Source organism: Labrus mixtus, chromosome 5 (genome assembly GCF_963584025.1).
Source record: "Labrus mixtus chromosome 5, fLabMix1.1, whole genome shotgun sequence".
Lineage (NCBI taxonomy): Eukaryota > Metazoa > Chordata > Actinopteri > Labriformes > Labridae > Labrus > Labrus mixtus.
Genome location: NC_083616.1, coordinates 12,896,018 through 12,914,625, shown reverse-complemented (window position 1 = coordinate 12,914,625; position 18,608 = coordinate 12,896,018). Strand labels below are relative to the sequence as shown.

The 18,608-nt window shown below is 38.8% G+C and overlaps 2 long non-coding RNA genes across 2 annotated transcripts; one reads left to right on the top strand and one right to left on the bottom strand.

The window, feature by feature from the left end:
- Positions 1-1,769: 1,769 nt before the first annotated feature.
- On the bottom strand, positions 1,770-2,263 carry LOC132974978 (uncharacterized). Its single transcript, XR_009673177.1, has 2 exons — positions 2,034-2,263; positions 1,770-1,943 (listed from the first exon to the last, which is right to left on the bottom strand). It is a non-coding gene; the product is annotated as an uncharacterized LOC132974978 (long non-coding RNA).
- A 6,043-nt stretch (positions 2,264-8,306) lies between these two features.
- Positions 8,307-9,272, top strand: LOC132974977 (uncharacterized). The gene is made up of 2 exons (XR_009673176.1): positions 8,307-8,431; positions 8,916-9,272. It is a non-coding gene; the product is annotated as an uncharacterized LOC132974977 (long non-coding RNA).
- Positions 9,273-18,608: the final 9,336 nt, after the last annotated feature.

Here is an 18,608-nt window from a genome sequence, read left to right as displayed (position 1 = left end):
ATCCGACATGGCAAGAACTTTTGTCTGAACAGAATTGTCTTTGAATATATGGATTAAGATATATATTCATAAAACAGATGTATTGAAATTCTCCATTTAAAAAAACATTAACAGTACTTTATGAACATTTGTTAGAATTATCATGGTTTCTGTGTTTGTTCCAATTACAGAAGTAAGAGTAAATTAAACAATTTCTTTATTGTGCAATAATGCATGTGACTTAATTACATTTCTGGCATAAAAATCTTCTAAATTCTAAAAATTCTTCTAATTAATTCATTGTCTGCTGTCACAAAGGATCATGCATGAAAAAAGTAGAAAGCATCTAGTATAGTAAACGTAAAATAAAATTCCTCCTGCAATCCTAAAATTACCTGAAACATGTCAACATTTGATCTAAGCATCACAGCTCCAAAAGAAGCCATATCAAGAAAAAAAACAACTGAACATTTGTCTTGCACTCCGTTAACATATGAGCTGCCTTTTTTTTTGCAGCAAAGAATCGTAGAAATGGATTATCGTCACTGCTTAATACCCGGTGGCGTTTGGGAAACAGGAGGACATCTTCCTCATATGCTGTGCTCCCCCAGATTAATGACAGGAAATGGCTCTTTAGGAAGGGATGAGTCACCCAGGCAGGACAGCCAAGTGGTAGAACATGAAAATGGCATTTTCAAAGACCAGGAATCATTGCCACTATCTATGTGTTTCTATTTCTAAAGACATTAGGCATCTAGAACAGAAAGAGAGAGTCAGACTTTCAACACCCTGGGTCCTCCAATACCCTATAGCAGGTGTATGTCATGAGGTCTGCATGTTATATGACATTTTGGGCCTGATGGGGGGGGGGGGCTGTGATCTAGTGGTAAGTTTGTGCAGCCCATGTATGGAGACTGTTGGGTATTAAACCCTCTGAAACTGGATTTGGAAAATGTAAAAGCATATAAAGCCCCCAAATACATTTAAAAAGAAATTGGGCCCTGTGAAAAGATATCACTGCAAGCCCATTAACCACATGCTCTGGTTTTGGCCCATAGATGTGATGACAAGGACCAGTCTCATATGTGCCCCATGAGACCTGAGGTCATTATGACTCTGCCCGCCATTTGATTCAGGATTTCTGTACTTTCCTTTCACATTACAAGGTTGATTTACCTTGGTCTCTAAGGGTTTCAAACTATTACACAGGGCAAAGAACAACTCAAAGCTATAGAGTGATTATAGAGCCTGCTTAATTCTCTTTAAATCACATGCCATTTTCAAGTAGTAAGGGACGAGATAGATTCATGAGCTCTCTGTTTAACACTTTATATTCACCATTTACTATTTTCTTATTCGCATACTAATTCGTAGCATACTGGCTGCTAATAAGTCATTATTATGCGCTTATAAGTACATTTTTCTACATGACCATAGTCTATACTACTAAGTTATTAATTAAGAGTTTTCCCTCAATAACCTCTCAATTACTGCTTCTTGATAGTAAGTTAGGGAGTTGTACATGAATTGTGATCTAAATATGCTTATCTGGCCCTTATATGGTAGGTAGTACCAGAATATTAGTTCTTCTCTGTTATAAACTCTCATTAAGTATAGTCTAGTCTCATAAAACAAAGCACAAAACGTCTTGTCTTAGTAATGTCCCAATAACTCCTACTTAAGTTTCTGTAACTCTGAATATGTCCCCCATTCCAAAGGAAGGTCTTGTTCAAAACTAATTCACTTGTTACGGTTTGTATTTAGATCCAAAAGCAGACACGGCAGCAAAATTGAAGGGTTTGAGGTTTTATTGCAGGGCTAGTTTTCGGTGAATGGCTAACTGGCTGGCTGGTAGTGACGGCATGGAGGAGACTTATGGAGTTAGCCGGTTCCGTAGGCAGACAGGTAATTGGTTGAGTAGTCCGAGGGGAGAGCAGACTGGAGGAGATGACACCGGGGAAAATCTGGATAACGAGAGAAAATCTGTTAGGACTCACTGGAAAAACACTAGGAATAAACTCTAACAAATGTCAAGAGCAGCCGATCATAGCTACCACTTCAGTAGACTAAATAATCTGGCAGTGAGTCGAGTTGAACCCAGGGTCTTAGCCTGAGGCAGATGAGCAGATGAGTTGCAGGTGTGAGTAGTCACCAGGTGTTTGATTGAAGCCACGCCCTCCAGAGACACACACACACACACACACACACACAGACAGACACACAGACAGACAGAGGGGGAGGGGACACAAGGGATACACAGAGAAACAGGATCACAGCCAGAGCCGTGACATCACTAGTAGTTTTACACACTAATAAGTAATAATAAGTAACCAGTATGCTACTGGTTAGTTTGCTAATATGCATCTAGATAATGTTGAATATTGTGACCTTAAAATAAATAATAAACAAAATGGTTTAATATTATTTATTTTTCATTAAAATACACCCTCTACGCACTGTTTGTTATTGCTGATCAAAATAAATGTCAGGAATAAAGGGATGTACTACAGCCAGTGCCCTTCTAAAAATGATGAAACAGCTAAAGCCAAACCTATCAGTGAGTGAGATGTCAATGAAGCTTACCATTTAAAAACATTTTTCAGAAGCACACTCATTGATATCCTCCTGTGATTCTACTTGGCTACTTTGCAATACCCAAACAAACTAACATCTCTAACTGGCGGATCCAGAGGAATTCACTCTCCATGACTCACCAATTATTGTACCTGTACTGGTTAAGGAGTTCTCCCATATGAATGCTGTAGGTATACAAAGTACATCTCTATTTTTTTTTAAGTATTTGTGCTATTCCTTTACTGCTCTGCCTCCCTGGCTGATGTGCAGAGAGTTTGCTTCTGACTAGAATGCTAACAACGCTCTGTGTTGGAATTGGTCACTTTTGGAGCTTATTAAGACATATGAGCACAACCATATTGCAGGCTGTTACACACAGTGTGTCTGAATTACTGTGCTCACACACATCGCATACACTTTTCATTTCCCCCTCATCTGGAAACATCAGCTCCTGCCATGTTATTGTGTGGCTACAAGCATGGTAATGGGATCATCAGCTATATTCATTTGACTTCTGAAGTATAAAAGGAATCAAAGTCATGCAGCTCCTGTGTGGAGGTGGAGGAGTGACAACTCTAACAAAGCCTCTCAGTCAGAGCTCATCTGAATAGTCAATCAACACCATACTGTGAGAAACGTGTTTGTTTGTGTGTGTGTGTGTGTGTGTGTGTGTGTGTGTGTGTGTGTGTGTGTGTGTGTGTGTGTGTGTGTTAAGGCTGCAAAAACCAGGGAGACATAGACGCTCATAACTACAGTGAAAATAGAATCCCTGTCACCATTTTGCCTTGATTACAAAGATTTTGAAAATAACAATTAGACAAAAAGTACTGGTTAAGCTAAATGTTTGAAAAAGGTAAATTCTGATGAATTCTCTCTTTTAAATTCTTCAAAAGAGAGATGAAAAAAAATAATCAAACAGGATTCTCAGATGCTGTGCATCAGTTCATGTTGTTGTCCTTGTGCTGTTAAATTCCTGTTTTAATAAACTCACAAAATAGCTGTTGATAAGGACTTCTTCCTTCATCTTCAAATGTTCAGATGTGTGTCTGAAAAGGAGCTCATGCTGAGACAAGATGATGACAGTGATCTCTTTTCACCCCACTAGTTATAATGAGTTTGTGCCAAGAAAGCTCACACACATGCTGAAAGTGATACCTCTGCACACACACGCACACACACACACACACACACACACACACACACACACACACACACACACACACGTATAAAGGAATTTAAATACAGTTTGCTGGTGTTGTGACACTTCTGGCAGCATATAAACCTCCAACGCAGTAATATAAAGAGAGCAGACGGAGTCTTTCTCGAGGGAAAGTCATGCATACATGTCCGTGTATTGAGCCACACATCCACACACTTTGCTGTGGGATGTGGATCATTAGTTTGGTTTCCATGACATGTTGAGTGTAAGGGTGGTGAGTCACTTGGCAGCTGTAGTGAATATCGCTAACTCAGGAACAGCACAGGCAGCGGCAGGTTTTGACTCAAAGTGCCATAAGTCTCAATGTGCTGCAGTAACTGTGATGCTGTTCAGTTCATAAAGAGGACTGTTACGTGACAAGTGAGAAGGAAAGGAGAAAACGGAAGAACATCGTCTCTGAGAGAAAATTACTGAGCTATGGTGAAGCGCCATTAATAATGATCACAATGATTGCTTGAGTTTGCTCTAAATTATTAATGTGTGAAGAATATTAACTCAGGAAATGTTCTGCTTGGTTGAGGTCTTGTTACATTCAAAAGAGAGATGAAGGGAAATATTGATTAAGCATGAAATTGCTATATTTATTGTGGCATATAAATAAAGCATTGCTCTACGCATTTAATAAATATTGTTGTAATATAAGAATACGAATGTAACAGCCCCATTAGGTGAACTAACAACAACTGTACCAACAAAAAGATCCAAAATGACCACAAAAAACATCTTTAAATCTTCATATCCAAGGGTACTATTTTTAGAAACAGAAAACGTATATTAACAAACTTTATTTTTTTACTAGCTGCATTGTTCAAATATCTTTGATAATTAAGTTAACTGTAGTAGAAGTCCAGTGAGTCAGGTAAGAGTCTTTATCTTACTTAAAACAAATAATTTTCTTTTAAAAGTAGTCTGTAGCTTTTTCCTAAAAATATAAAAAATAAACTTATACAAAAGTAATGCTGCTCACTCATCAGTTATGGGCCTCCATGCATGTGATTCGGTGACCATGATTGTAGAGACCCTGTCCTCGGCCTGTATTTTGAAGTTTTATTTGTCTGGTTTAATTCCCTAATTTGGGTGGTTTAGTCCTCTGCCTCGCTAGCTAACGTTAGAATGAGCAGGTACATTTATCAACACTAAAATGCATAGACTTTTAAATATTAATGGATGAAGCCTGAGTGATGTCACCCATCTGTTACTGCAGTGTGCTTCAGCCGCCATGCTGGAAATCCTGTTTCAGCCTAACTTTCAGTCAACCTTACAACAGGCTAAGACAGGGGTGGGCAAACTTTTTGACTCGCGGGCCACAATGGGTTCTAAAATTTTACAGAGGGGCCGGGCCAGGAACAGATGGATGGAGTGTTTGTGTGAACTAATATAAATGACATATAAAAGCCATTACATGAAAGGATTTGGCCTTTAACAGGTAGCAAAGCATGAATATGCAAGGCTCATTGTACAAATTGATTTCCAAATGCATTCATTTAATTAAATTAAATTTTAAAAAACACAGTAGAGAAACTCACGTTCAGTTTCAGTGGGAACAGTGTTGTTGATCTCCCTTTTTTGCCAGTGCATTGAAGTCTGGAGTTAGTTTTGTAGTGGCAATTCTCAGGATACATTCGAGGTGTTGGTCAGTTAACTTGGATCTGTGAGGGGCTTTGTTGATGTTCATGACGCCGAATGTCTGCTCACATACGCAGGTCGAGCCAAACAAAGTCAGCATCTTCTGTGCCGTCCTCCGGAGGTTTGGAAACGTGGCTTCGTTAAGTGAAGCATAAAAGTCATTGAGTTTAAGAGAGTTGAACTTCTCCTTTAAGACGGAGTCAGATTGAAGATCGATCAGTTCCAATTGCAGCTCCTATGGTGCTGTTTCAGGGTCTTCTGACAGGGGACAGGACACCAGCTGAAGTGACTTCTCAATTTTTTCAAAATCAGAAAACCGACGGCAGAATTCTCCGTGCAGGTCGTCAAGGGATTTGCTGTATTTCTTTGCGTTTCGCGTCGCCTCTTTCTGCATGGCAAGTGTGGGGAAATGAGCGAAAGATTTGTTTGCAATATGTCTGGAGAATAAAGTTAGCTTGGATTTGAAGGCTCTAACATTTTTGTACATGTCGTGCACAAACTGATCTTTCCCCTGTAGTTTCACATTCAGCTCATTCATGTGTGAAAATATGTCCACAGCAAATGCAAAGTCACAAAGCCAGTTCTTGTCGCTTAGCTCAGGAAATTCGTCGGATTTCCCCATTAACTCCAAAAATGCGCTGAACTCCTCTTTCAGCTCCCACACTCATTGAAACACTTTGCCCAAACTTAACCAGCGGACACGAGAGTGGTACAGTAAGTCCTGATGATCCGCATCAGTTTCCTCCAGGAACGTAATAAACTGACGATGCTGAAGTCCCCTTGCTCGTATAAAGTTAACAAGTTTTACAACTGGATTCACGACATGATTAAGCTGCAATACAGACTTACACAGAGATTCCTGATGGATGATGCAGTGAAGGAAAATAACATCCTGGTCAGGGTTTTCCTCTTTGACTTTATCCTGGATTCTTTTCAGCAGCCCAACATGTTTTCCAGTTAAATTTGGCGATCCATCCGTTGTGACATTGGCAAGTTTACTCCAAGGTAGCTTCATTCTCTCGATGACAGCAGACACCTGGTTATACAAGTCCTTTCCTCACGTTTTTCCTTTCAGGGACTCCATGGTCAAAAACTCAGTGAGCAGTGTCTTTTACGTCATTACTTTCATCCAGCGCTAGTGAATATAACTTAAAGGACTCAGCCTTTTTGTTTAATTCGCTGGCTATATCTTCATCAATAAGTTCCACACGGTGAGTCACAGTCCTGCGTGATAAACTGATTTTTTCAAACTGGCCTTGGCTCTCCGGACACAAGAGACCTGCTGTCTCTACCATGCATTCTTTTAAAAACTCGCCTTCGGAGAAAGGCTTGCTAGCCTTTGCCAATTTGAGTGCCAGCAAAAAACTTGCCTTGGTAGTTGACTCTTGAATCGCAGCTTGTTGGTGAAAAAAATGTCGCTGAGTCTGTAAATTAGCCTTCAACCTCTGAGCCGCAGCCGCCCGTTCTTGCGTGGACTGCTTGCTAGAGTAGTTAGCATGCTTCGCAGCAAAGTGACGGCTGATATTGTACTCTTTGAAAACTGTGACAGTTTCTTGGCATGTCAGGCATACAGCCTTTGATCGGACTTCAGTGAAAAAATATTTTGTTGTCCACTCCGTATTAAACATTCGGCACTCAATGTCCACTTTTCTTTTCTTTGATCCGCTCATTTTTACAGAAGGGCTCATACGGGTTCATAGGGCAAAGCGAAAAGGTGAAGAAGGGAGTAATACACCACACTCTGAAGTGCGCCATCTATTGGGGAAACGCGGGCATTACAGGGGAAAACGAACGAGGTTTAATTATAATAAAATTAAATTTAATAATAATATAATTTGGACAAGTTCGGCGGGCCGGATTAAAAAGCCTGCGGGCCGTAGTTTGCCCATGCCTGGGCTAAGAGCTCGAGCTGAGGCAGGTTTTAAGCCTAATGAAAGCCATTACATCGCACCCGCCTGTCAATCTTGTCAGCCTAACTATGGATAACACGAATCGTTTCCAAAAATCAAAACGGAGCCATTTTCTAAAAAATTCACCCCCCCGTACAGTGTGTGCCAGGGATGATAAAAACTAATCAGACCCATTTTGTTTATCTGTGCTGTAAAAACGGCTTTTTTGACAGTGGAAGTATGTGACTTCCATGGGCATCATTTTTCAACACCTGAGGTTGCTGCTTGGGAAAATGTAGCGAAACACTAAATTCTGAGTGATACTGTCAGGTCAGGACACCGAGAGAAATATCTTCCTCTGAAAAAGACATGAAGCTCAGGCTGCAGAGGTTGATAATGTAACAGGTGGGCTATTTTTGGTCAAATGATTACTTAAGACAGGCTATCTTAGTTCACAGGAATGGGATTCACGTGGTGGAAAAAGGATCCGGATAATTTACTTAAGACTAATAGTACATATTTGAGAGATACAGCCTTAAACGGTAAAAGAGATGCATTCAAAACTTGATATGTTATAATAAAGGTTCATAATAAAATGGCATTACCAGAATAATTTGCCTTTACCACAGAAGAATGGCTCAAACCAGAATTTAATGTCTTGTAATATTGTATTAAAATGATTAATGAACACAATTTGTCAGCACTTCAGTGTTACAGCATGTAAAACCATGTTACCGTGTAACTGTAACGCCACAACTATTTGGTAAGTCGTAGCCTAACGTTATTTTCCAGATTCGATAACGCTGTTACAGTTACTGTCATTTAAAAGCCTGCGTTACTCATTACTTAAGGCTATGTGAAACAGCCGACAACAACACCATATAAAGGTTTATTGACATCTATTCACTGGGCCAGGTTACGCCAACTTCAGCAGTGGCATAATGGTAGTAATTGTTAAAGCCCCAATATGTAACTTTTCAGTTTTGGTGCGCTTTGGTGCCAACAGCAGGTCTCTGACTGCAACTGCACTGTCATAAAACAGTTACGCTTCCCATCTGAAACAATGTGCATTTGTTGACAAGCAGAGGGTGAGGAAGCCGGCACAGACGCCGTGAGAAGATAAAGAACCATGTCGACTCAAAAGGTACAGTAATATTACCAGATTTTGATCAAACCTGGATGTCTGCAGTCCGATGTTTAATATGAGTATATGTATTCAACTGTTACCATGACATCTATAGGCTGTAGATAAATAGCTATATGTATACATGCTAGTTATCAGTTTGTAAGCTTATGAACTTTTTGGAGACAACGTAAGATGGATATATTTATCTATTTGTTTGCAAACCGGAGACATAACTTGTGTTGACTTTCTGCTCCCGGTAAAGCTGCTAAACGTGAGACAACGATGACACCGGAAATGAAGCAGCCTCACATTATGTCTGAATCTGTTATACATAATCTGCAAGGATGTTCATTCTGTCATCTAAAAGTCTCTTTCCCATTAGACGTGAGAAGGATCATAATACCGACTTGTTTGGGCAATATTATAACTAGTCTGCGACCATGTATATGTAATAAGTGTATGAGGTTTTTGTTTTTCAACATCGGTTCTCCTTTTATTCCAGGATTCAACTTCAACTCGCCATCAGTGATGAGCAGGAGCCTGGAGTGGAGCAGCATGACAGGCCTGCAGCATATAGACAATGTGTGTTATGATAGCATGGCTGCTTGGGAGAGGGGAACAGAGTTATGAATCAAAGCTGATGCGTCTGGAAAATCAGAGATGCTTATACAAGTACAGTATCCTTGCTACAGGGTGTGTTGCCTTGTGTAAAAATGTGTCTTACAGACTTGTACATACATACCTGTTGTGGTTTTGTTCTGTATTTTTGTGCCATTTCAAGTTGAGTTTGTATGTTGAGTTCCTTGAAGTCTTTTGTTTTGACCAGTTTACATAATAAAACAGATATCCTTTTCTTCTACTCTATTGTTGTGATTGCATTTACTACCTGTAATTGACCTGTTCTGGTAATGGTTATAACAATTAGTAATTGTGTGCATTGCCCACTGATTTTTAGTCCTATCTTCTTATTTATATTTACTAAATAACAAGAACATTATCAAGGTTTCAAGATTCAAGCGATCACCATTGGGCAGAACAACAACAACAAAGGTAATAATAAAATAGGATAATATAATAAGAAGGAAAGTTGTAGATACATAGGCTATTCAATAACACGAGAAACCTAAAGATGTGTGCAGCAGGCACTTTGTTTTGAAAATTATTAATTATTATGAACAAGAAGACAGTGCATTTCTGAATCATGTTAGATTGCCATGCTAAATTTAAGCATGGCAATTTCGGTAAGCATTTAGCTGCAGTTTCCACACTTAGCCTACACCTAAACAACGCAATGAAGCTACCCGATGAGCATATATTACACACATATTACGTCGGAAAAGGCTGCAAAATAAATACCTACAACACTGAAATGTCGTGCTCATGCCTTCGTGGCAAAGGTTGTTGTGTTTGTTCCTCCTCTCTGTTAGATTGGTGAAGTTGAAAACCGGCCATTGCCGTTTGCATACCAGTGTTTTTGCTCCCCTTGGAGCCAAAGTAGCTGCATTTCCAATATGGTAAAAGGGGCGTGACATTTCAGAGAACCGTGCTGAGCGACTGACCAATTACGTCAGAGCCGACAGGCCGACCAATCAGATCAGACTTGACACACGGGGACTCTGAACATAGGCACTTCAGAGCGTTAGAGAGAGAGTCAGAAGAGAGCCGGTGCATGGAGTGGCAGTACATGAAAACAGACACTTTTTTCGAACTTTAGCTATTGTGAACATACTTCAGGTACATAGATTAAATATATGAACCCCAAAAAGGGGACAATGTGACCTCTTTAAAAGAAAGGGTAGAGTCCAGAATGACGCCTAGGTTGCGGTGAAGGGCAGTTGGAGCAGTCGTCCACAACGAGGAGGAGATCTCCAACCTTCCTGAGCAGTGCCTTGGGGGCCACAACCATCAGCTTAGTCTTGCTGCTGTTGAGTTTGAGGAGGTTAGAAGACATCCAGGTTTTAATGTCATGCAGGCAGTTGACTATTGACTGGGGGGGAGCTTAGTGGATGGATGGGTGCTGAGGTAGAGTTGCATGTCATCGGAGTAGGAATGAAAATTGAGACCATGTTGGCGGATTATCAGACCAAGGGGGAGCATGTAGATGAGCCTTGTGGCACGCCTTGGTTGACTGGGGCTGGGGAGGAGCTGGAGTTACTGATGGTGACAAACTGTTGAGAGGTAGGAGTGGAACCTAAAGAGAGCGCCAAGATATTCAGATAGACGGTTGAGGAGGATGGTGTGGGAGACTGTGACAAAAGCTGCAGAGAGGTCTAGGAGGATGAGGATGCTGATGTAGCCTGAGTCGGCAGCGATGAGGAGGTCATTCGTAATTTTGACGAGGGTGGTTTCTTGCTGAGTTCAATATTACCATAATTGTAATTATATGTTGTATTATTTTGGTGATTCAGTTATTAAGTTATATTATTGGATGTAGAAAAGCATAATTACAAATTCGCAGAAAAAGGAAAACACTAAAGTAAATAGTTTGGGCCTCAAACTGTACTCTGGTTCTATTTGAATGTACTATTTTTTGCTTTAAAAACCTTTGTTGGCTATTTTATCTGAATATTTTAGTGCTATCAGAGTGGATGTAATGGCGTTGTTTTTCAGGAAGGTAAAGGTGCTGATCTCTGGGAACATGATAATGCCTAATAATGATGACAACAACATGATGGTGATGATTATGATGATGATTAAAACAAACAACAGTAGTCGTTTGAATTATTATTGGTCAGAGGGCTGTGTTAGATTCAGTCAAGCTTTTGTTTTTGGTAACTTTGTAATTTGGATGTTATCTGATAAATGAAAGCTACAAACAAAATTTTGCAATTAGATTGTGCATAATTTAATTTGATGTCTATGATGCACCAATTATCACATTGAATATCTATTTCTTTATTTCTGAGAAACATTAAACCTGAACAATTCAATACCACGTTCAGCAAAAAATAAGAGTCAGCTGAAAAGCCAAGGTGTCATCGCCACAGCTGTGGACAGGCAGATGAAGAGGGTCGTATATGGACTTCTTATAGTGCAGTAAAATCTTTATGAATATTGGTGACTGGCTCGCAAAAAAGAAGCTGGCCTCCAATAAATTTGGCTCATTTCTCACTCCATTAAAAGAGTGGCTGTATGTCAGGCTAATTTGACAGCATGTTACCAGATAGACTTAGGAGAGATCAATAAGTATTTTGGTAAATCATCACGTCATATCTTCAAGATAATATAGTTGATGCAAAGTAATGCAACATCTTTTAAACTGCACTGATTTTTATACAGCATTCCCAACTGAATAAAACAAGTTAACAAACAATGTTGACGCCTCGGATAATTGCAAACATCAAAAACTGTTTTACTCACCCTAATTCAGGGGATGACTGCTGGCGGTGTGGTAAGTGAATTACCATCCCACTCTTCCAGAGTTGTGACTTTGTTTGTCAAACAATTAAGGTGAAAGCAATCACGGTGGGAATAAGTGGAGTTCATTAACTTTCAAGATTTTTCTGATTGTTTGGGAAAGAGACCCCCGCGAACACAAACAAAGATACACACAATACAGCACTTTAGACACGGTAGGGTAATTACAGATAATGCATTATCCACAGGCAGTATGTTTATCTGCCAACATCTTTATTGTCGGGATTTTCACTGCAAACTATAGCGATATAAAAGGTGTTTGTCTTCCGCAGAAGCAAAAGTGTGTTTGTTGTTATTCCTGCCCTTGTCTGTTTCTTCTTCCTCATAACTTTCTTCTCTCCCTTCACAGCAAATTGTGCTGCAGGTTCAGCGACGGCAATGTTGCAAACCAAAGGACAATGAATGAAAACAAATCGTCATCTGCCATGTGACTCTCGCATCATATCATGCCGCTCACAGTGTGGATGCTTTTTAGACCTGTTGATTTTTGTAGCCAATTAGTCCCAGCAGACCCACTCAGACGCCTTAGGGTTGGAAGATATTAAATGCTTGTTGCCATGGCAACAATGTTGAAAGGAAAAAACCTGGTCAAATGTTGATGATTTCTTGCAGATATAAGGTTTACTCTGACAATCAGTTCTGTAGATCAGTTTGTTATTACGTATGGGGGAGGAGCCGAGAGCGACGGCCCACTACGTGGTTGGCTCGGCACTTTCCCATCTTTTATTCCGTTCCCTTTTGTTTGTTTGTTTGTTTCATAAATTAGTTTTTTTCCTGGGGGGAAGCTTGGTGTTTAAAATTCGATACATTATTCTATGTTTTGGTCTCCTATCTCTGAGCTGTTTTTGGTTAACTTTATTGTATGTTAAGGAGGCTGTAACACCTACATGGTTAAAATGCCTTAATGGAAATTTGACATAGAACATTGTGTTACAGTTTGACTATTTACATTCCAAGCTTTGCCACAACCTTTTTTACTAACATTAACAGCAGTACTAATATGAGTTTTAAACACACAGTATGAAAATTCCACAGCCAAGGGGCTCCCAATCAAAACAATAACAAAAGATGATAAGACTGGGAATCATGGGAGTAATTCTCTCTGGTACTCCAACCCCATCCCCGATGAAAACACACCCCGAGTGGACCGTAGTAAAGACGAATGAGCGAAACAGACCAGATGAAAAGAATATGTTTACAGAAGATATATCCAAGTATAATATACATTATGTTTTTATCACAGCAGCACATAAAATGCAGCAAAAGTACAGCAGCTGCCAGTAGCAATTCCTGCTTCTTTATCTGGCAGTATTTGATGTAACATCCAGTGTTTCCACAGCAACGATAAACATGTCGTGTCTGTCATGGCAGCCAACGCGACAAGCCACGTCCCGTTACAACAATAAAATTATTAATTTCTCTCGCTTGGATAATTGTTGGAAATATTTGATGTTATGCATGTAGAGGCCTACTCAACACACATTTTATATGACATTGTCATATAAAATGTCATTGTCCAATTTTGATATTTAAGTGTAAAAATTCAACATATTGTATCTTTAATACATAAAGAAAACTAAATAAAGGATGCACTTTAAACTATCCAAAAAGGGGAAAGCCCCTGATTTGTGAAATCACATTAGCAAGTAACGACAACATAAAGAAAGGTTTTAGACTATTGAAAGAAGAGAGTTGTTGAAACAGCTCAAAGTAGAAGAAATCTGTGTACAAATAGGAGCAATGCTGCATTTTAACCAGTTCAGATTCTGGTGTGTAAATGAATGATGATTTATTGATTAAAAAAAAAAATATATATATATATTATTTAGATAACATGTGGAAATAGTGTTGAAATAAATGCAGCATTGATAGCAAAGTTGAAACTTTGGTGCTATGGATGCAGGTTCAGTTGTTTTCTTGCTTTGAATGTGTCACATGTGACTATATGTCATTAGTTAATAGAATTATTTACAAATAACAGCATTATTTATAGTTTCGATATTGACTTTGAATCACCTCTGATATGTCACTAGCCTTCAGAAAATAATTAATTCTACATAGAACATGAAAATAATAAATGTTCAAATGAATATCTCATTTTACAGCATGCACTCATCTGTTTCAAGAGGAAATATCTGTGCAAGCTTTTCCCATAAAAAGGGGTTGATTGCCGCTGAAATCCAGCACTTTAACGCCATTTAATCAGCCAATCCATCTGCGCTGGCATTAATTACAGTTTTAATGGAAAAGGAGAGAAAAGTGGCCTCCAACTCCCTCCATCTCCTCTTCCCTGGATCTCCATACACTGAAGAAGCACGGTGGATTCAAGGGAAATCTACTGTACGAGCAGTCATGATGGATTATGGAGAGATGTTTATACGTTGAGTCTCGGTGAAGTTTAGCATCATAGTGGGATCCATGAACTACTGTTAGCTAAATTATTCAGGGACCTTTGAGTTATGGTTCATTTTTGTAAATATCTAAATCTAATATATAATTTTCATGTTTCTAATTTTATCATTTACAATTAAAAATGGAATCACATGACAGGAAATACAATTTTCCAAATGTTATAGCAATAATTATTTCTAATTGGTTATTAAACACATATCAACATTAAACATTTGCCTTACATCTACTGAAGGATTTTGGTGCGCTTTGGCACCCACCAAAGGTCTCAGAGTGCAACTGCATTGTAAACCCACATCGTGCAATTACACCTCCCCTCATAGACTATGTGCATTTGTTGACAATTAGAGGGTGGCGAAGCGAGTGTTGAATCAAATAGTGTAACCTACTGAGAAATGCTACTATGTTGCTCTGTGCAGTAGAGGGAGCTTTATTTGATAGGGGCTTATGTTTTATCATCGAGTATCAAATTACTTATCAAATCAAGTTAGTGCGCAAATGTACCTTCGACCAACGAAGAGTGGGGACACCGCTCTGGTTCCACCAGATGTATGTTCGGTCAGTCTTACGGTGGCGGAGCTGATAGTCAATGTGTGTGCTTCAACTGGCTCCGCTGCATTACGTCTCAGTACCGTCCCAGCTCCTGCAGTCCGGTGCAAGGCTTCTAAATAATTTCTGAAGGATGCAAGAGCACGGTGCATCAATTTACCACAGAAAAGATTGAGGGGGGGCGGGACGTGAGACACTGAAACAACAATAATACATCTGGTTTATTTTCAGAATACAACACTCCATTTTGATGTTTGAGAACAATGACTGTGTGTGTTTGTTGATGTGTTTTAAAGGGTTTTAAAGGGTTTCATACCACATACCTTTGTCACGGCGGAAACGCAATGCACACCTATCCATTTTAAGGTGGAAAACCTACATATTGTTGCTTTAAATGAACTTGAGTTGAACTTGAGTTGAATCATTTCAAAGACGCTCTATGAGTTTGAATAACTGAACTGAACTTCAATGTTTGGTTACTATCCAATGTTCCTGTCAGAAATGTTCTCAGAATCTCAGATGGATGACTAAGTTTTTCATTTAACACATTTATAATACATTCTGAAATGATCCAAAAATGAAAATGGATTATGTTTTACAGTGTACTTTTGTAGAAACAGAATCAATTCAGCCTTCTACTTTATCTTGGGCACAGACAAACAATCAGCACCCTGGCATTAAATTCAGAGTGCATGCTTCTATTGATTTTGGATACTCTATTACCTTTCCCACAGTGCTACCTCAGGACAACATTTCACTTTTTCAGTCAGCATATCTTAAATCCCCACAGCAATAGAAAGGTGATTTCTTTGGTGACATTTGACTTTTAAAAGTATTCAAGTTTCCTGTACAATTCTGACTGATAATGATGGCTAACAAGAGGGCATTATGAGGGGGCTCTGCACTGACTATTTTTCTTTTGTTCGTGTCTTGTTTTCTTTTTTTATTAATATCTCAGTTGGGTTCAATCAATTGTATGCAAGGCTTGCTTTGAAGGGAAGAGATGAGAGGTCAAACAGGCCTTTTCTTTGTTAATGTTCACTAGGACCTGCTAAGAGACCAGTGCTACAAAGCAGGATTAAGTGTAGGCAAGGTAACTGGGGGTTTAATCTTATTTTTGAGAAGAAGCCCAGCAACTAACCAATTCCTTCTTTTTTTTTTTTTTAAACACAAGAACCGGAGAGGATGTTTCTAGAGTTCTAGCAGTAAATAGACTGCACAAATATAAAGCGTTTCTAGTCTTTCTAACACCTTTTGCGAATATCATCCAACATCAGTAACTGTTCAAACACTCAAGCCTTGAACATTATATCATAAGCTGACTATCTGCTTTGAATGATCTATTTTTATGTTATTTTATCTTTTTTTTTAATTGCTTCCAAGTCTGTAACCCAACGTTTGGGTCCCCATCAGCAATTCACCCAGCGAGTCTAAATCTAAGCAGCACATTAATTTAACGTATTCCACACATGTAATTATACGCAGATGTACCCATGCCCTCATAATAAGGCAGTGATATCATAAGCCTTCATTTAGGCTTCTCATGCACACAATTGTTTTGTTTTTTTGCCAGCTGCTCTTCCTTCAACTGCAGCTGTGTTGCTTTTAGCTTGGATCGTGTGTTTATTTTCTTTCTATCACTCTATTATAGTTTATTCTAAACTAACATTAAAGTTGTCCGCTGTTTGTGATCAGTCCTATTCTTCAAAAACCATCCCTTTAACAAAAGACAAGAAAATCATCTAGCGGTAAAAACTGTTGGAAGACTAATCACTTCATTTCTTTGATTAGAGTTACAGAAAAAACAAAATATATCAAGATATTGTTGGTCTTATGTTTTGATAAAAACAATGCAAAGAAACATGAAACGTTATTGACAATATGTCTGCAGGTACCAGTTTTGTGTTGAGGTTCCTTTAGGTATTATCTCAGAGAACATTTTTGGTAGCTAAAGAATAAATTGCACTTTTTACTGTATTTATACCTTACCTGACGGAACTCTTAGCCATGTGTTAACTATTGTTAACATGTGAAATTCTGGTAAACCCTTCCAGTCAGAAAGGAGAAGTTAAAGACTTGGTGTAACTTTCTTTTGTCAGTCAGAGAAGAGCAATCAAACAGACAGCTGGAGCTACCAGAGGAGAGGAGCTGTACCATCCCATGTGTCAGTCTGACTTCTACAGTTCTGATTTCCTTCCTCCTAAACTCATCCACAGCAAAAGGAAGAGGGAAACAGGCATGTACTTTAGAAATGGGTTTGGAGATATTGACTGAGGCATTGATTTTTTTAAACAGAGTGGAGTAGGAGAAAAAAGTACATCCTGCCCAGACACTGATTTTCATGAACAAATGGTTTCCCTCTCACTTCTTCTATGTGTATATGAACATCCTGACAGGGCTTTGTGAGAGGACAATAATTAATGCTGTATCCAAAAGTGTATAGGAATGACCTTTTTTAAGTCAAATTTCCAAAAACTCTGTTTTAAAAACAACTGGGGAGTTTTCTAATGAAAGCTGCTCATGCATAAAACACAACTGTTGCTTTGCATGTCATGTGCCATGAATCTTTGATGTTGTTTTTGCAGAAAACAAGAGAAAAAAAATCCAGTTATTCAAGACTGCCCTATACTGCGTAATTACTTCTTTGAAATTCTCTGCTGCACTTTGTCTCTTGTTAAGCCTTGTTGAAGTTCCCAGCAGGTCAGCAAAGTACTAATCAGGAGAAAAACAACACAGTACCAAAAGAATAAGCTGCTAAACCCTGACCTTGGACCATCATAAATGCAGTGCCCCTTATAGGCGAGTCTGTGGCACACTGAAGGAATTTATATCATGGTATCTAACTTCTGGGATGAATCCATATCTAAAATGCCATTTGATGTGAGATGACTTGCTAGCGATGCTCTGTGATCCTTTTTATCTCATGTGTTTGTAAGGCCCAACATGTTTCTGTGAGTAACCATGGAAGCTCTCCCTTGGAATAAACAATGCACTGAAGAAAAGGCAAAGAGAATAGAAAAAGTCCAGCACAAGTTTGGAGAAAAAAAAGTTGGTGATGGCAGCTTATGTAACCATGCTGAGAATGCATTTTTTTCTCTTTTAACTTGATTTGTAAATTAAAAATGACTGTGCCTGCTGCCCAGAGTGTTCTGGGATTTATACAGTACCAAACAAATACAAGTCACACAAAGAATGGAGAAACAATGACAAACCTGCATTAATATATTTTGAGATATACCTGGGAGACAATGAATATGACTTTTGGCACATTTTTACCTTTAAAAGTTAAAATGGCATGACGACCTAGGAAAAATATTGAGCCCAAATAACAAATTCATTTGTTAGTTCTGTTCTCTCCAGTAACTCCTGAGAGAAAAACAAAGCTCTTTAGCTGCTAATTGCTCCAATGTGTTCACCAGCAAGTCACTATTTGTCTGCCTGACTTTGTTCCAGCCTACTTAGGGCTAAAAATGAGACTGATATGAGCCCTGAATGAAGTCATTCAGGGAAACAAAAACAACTCGTTAAATACACACACAGGAAGTAATTTGTTGCCACTCCCATTATCCTTTTTAAAATCACACATTGTTAGGATTAGAACGCCTCAAGATAAAATATTTGTAATTAACAAAAAAAGGCTATACAGCCAACTGAATGTTCTGAGCAATATAAAAACAATGCCCGACCGATTAAGCAGCCAGTCGATAATATTGACTGATATTAGCTTATCCAGTGACTATTGGTGTCGGCTAATTTTATCGCAGATATGCTCCGATATTACTTGATTTATTTGCCAGTCAAATACTATTTCATTTGAATT